Source organism: Zingiber officinale, chromosome 4B (assembly GCF_018446385.1).
Source record: "Zingiber officinale cultivar Zhangliang chromosome 4B, Zo_v1.1, whole genome shotgun sequence".
In the NCBI taxonomy this organism is placed as follows: domain Eukaryota; kingdom Viridiplantae; phylum Streptophyta; class Magnoliopsida; order Zingiberales; family Zingiberaceae; genus Zingiber; species Zingiber officinale.
Window position 1 is genome coordinate 60558144 of NC_055993.1, and position 2974 is coordinate 60561117.

The 2974-nt window shown below is 35.6% G+C and overlaps 1 non-coding gene across 1 annotated transcript; it reads left to right on the plus strand.

The window, feature by feature from the left end:
* Positions 1-1148: 1148 nt before the first annotated feature.
* LOC121978847 lies at positions 1149-1254 on the plus strand. Its single transcript, XR_006111186.1, has one exon. It is a non-coding gene; the product is annotated as a small nucleolar RNA R71 (small nucleolar RNA).
* The last annotated feature ends 1720 nt before the right edge of the window (positions 1255-2974 follow it).

A 2974-nucleotide genomic window follows, 5' to 3' on the forward strand; every position in this document is an offset into this window, starting at 1 on the left:
GTTGTAGGAGCATTACATAGTCCAAAAGGCATACGTCGATAAGCAAAAATTCTATGGGGGCGCATGTAAAAGTAGTCTTTTCCTAATCATGGGGATGTATTGGAATCTAATAAAATCCAGAGTACCCATCCATGTAGTAGAAGTAGGAATGTTTTGCCAGCCTTTTGATACATATCCGCCATCCAGTAACTGTTCTTGTTGGAATAAATCTGTTATTTTCATTCTTGATTACTGTCATTCCTCCCTTCTTTGGAACTACATGTACTGAACTTACCCATTCACTATCAAAAATGGGATATATAATTTCTACATCTAGTAGCTTTAGTACCTCCTTTCATACCACCTCTTTCATGTTAAGGTTGAATGTTCTTTGATATTCAACGAAGCTTTTGTAGCTCTCTTCTAACAAAATCCTGTGCATGCATAAAGAATGACTGATTCTGTTTATGTCATCAATAGTATACCCAATTATCTTTCTATGCAATATCAACTCTCTAAGTAGTTTCATGGTTTCCAACTCACTCAAATTTGCATTAATTATTATAGGAAATATAGAGTTTGACCCAAGGAATTAATATTTAAGATTGGATAGCAAAGGCTTCAGTTCCACTTGAGGTGGTGAGATTTCGGTTACAGTAGAGTTCTACTCAATTATCATTACTTGTTCATACTCCTGTATTGGTCTAAGGATTTTGTTCATGTCTCCCATTGTTTCTTCATATCTCAAACTTTCCTTTATGGGGTCTTCTAAAGTGGGAAGGAGCAAACAATCACCGTTATACCCATTTCCATCTAAGGAATCTCTACAATCCAAATCTATAGTTGTTTTAGTTAAATAAATCATACATTCTAACATATGTGTCAGTGTTCCACTACACCAGGGTAGTAGCTTTGTAAGGTCTTCATGATGGAGATGAATGTCTTCCTTTGAAAGGTTTTGGGTTTCTCCACTCTCTGGACTTCTAAATTAGAGAGTCATATGGTTTTCTCCTGACCATTCATTAAGATTCATTTCTACTCGGTCAATGATTTCACATGCTTCCTTCAAACTTTTGTTGAGTAGAGAACCCTCGGATGACCAATCTAGTAAATTCTTATTCTGGAAACATATCCTTATATAAAATATATGGATTACCAGCCAGTCCTCAATCCCATGATGTGGGCATTGGTATAAGAGAGTTAAGAATTCACCCCATGCTTGGCATAATGTTTCTCCTTCTTTCTGTGTGAAATTCAAGATTTGATTCTTGAGTTGAGTTGTCTTCCTTGGGGAAAAATACTTGTTCAAAAATTTCTTTCAAGTTCGTCCCAAGTCCTTATACTTCTGAATTGCAGAGTATTTAGCCATACTTTTGCAGCGTCCTTGAAGCTAAAAGGGAAAACCACTAATATAATCCAATCAGTAGGAATGGCTTCATACTTCAATGTGTCACAATATCTGTAGAACTCCGTCAAGTGTGCATAAGGACTTTCTGAGTCTAACCCTCCAAACTGATTTTTTTGGACTTTAAATATAAAGGTTGGATCAATAGCAAAGTTGGAAGCATATGTTTCCGGTAACACAATTAGACTTAAATCCCTTGCTGATTTAGGAGCAGAATAATCTTTCAAATGTCTCTGAACCATCTTTATCTGATCAATTTATTTACTAATTAGAAATACATATCTTAACAACAAGAATTCCCAAAGCATAATTTAAAAGAGTTCTCAAATGTGGAAACAAGAATCCAGGTGCAAGAAATAAAATGCAAATTTAAATTACAGGAAGGAAATTGGAAAAATAAAAGTAAGCAAATGCAAGATATATCTACAAAATAGAATTGCAAAAACATTTACAAAATATGAAAGAAAATAAGTTTAGACTAACTTAAGTATTTATCAGTTAATATTATATGCACAATCCCTGACAACGACACTAAAAACTTGATGTGAGCCTGTAAGTATACGGGTGATGTCAAGTAATAAAAATATCGATCCCACAGGAAAGAGAAAGAGTGTTGAGAAACTTAGTTTGGGAAAATGTTCTAGAGGTTCAGTTTCATTGTAATGCTAATCAATGTATCATGGATCATCTATCGCCCATCCTTTATTCCTATGCACTTGAAGGAAGTTAGATTCATTACCAGCTCTTCCCCGTGGAGGTCAAGCCGGAATGCTATCTTAATTCATATCCTATGCTACTAAATGGAAGTGATTCCTATGAAGTTTGGTAAATGGATGCCCCTGTCACTAAGGTCCCTCGGTCATATATCACAAAAATACACTACCACCCAATAATATAGAGATAGAAACTGTCGGGTAATAAGATTGCAAACAAAATCTTATATTGAAAATACATGAGAAAGATCATAGATTTATAAGGAAAAGATATCTCCATTGGTATGAGACCTTTTGGGTAGAGGCCAAAAGCAAAACCATGAGGGCTTAGGCCTAAAGTGGACAATATCATGTCATTATAGAGATATTTAATTCCTTTTGGTCCTAATAATTCGTATCAGAGTCTGAACTGCCAAAAGGTCTAACCGTATATTATGCACAAGAACTATGGTCTAATTAAGTCATGTGAGTAGAATATTGACCTCAAACAAAGGAAATAAAGGCTCTCATGTCTGAATCAAAAGGACCAGATACCAGGCAAGAAGTCCTAATAGGTCGGATGGATCGAGGAGTAGGAAGACTTGGTGGGTCGAGGATCAGAATTGGGAAGCTTATGGTGCTTTGTTTGAGCGGGGGGGGGGGGATTGTTGGGTTGCAAGCTTGCAAACAAAGTTTCACCTTGAAAAATACATGGGAAAGATCATAGATTTATAAGGGAAAGATATCTCCATTCGTATGAGACCTTTTAAGTAGAGCCCAAAAATAAAATCATAAGGGTTTAGGCCCAAAGTGGAGAATATCATGTCAATGTGGAGATATCTAAATTCCTTTGATCCTAACAAAAATAACAATTATATCAAATTTCCTACTTGTGGAG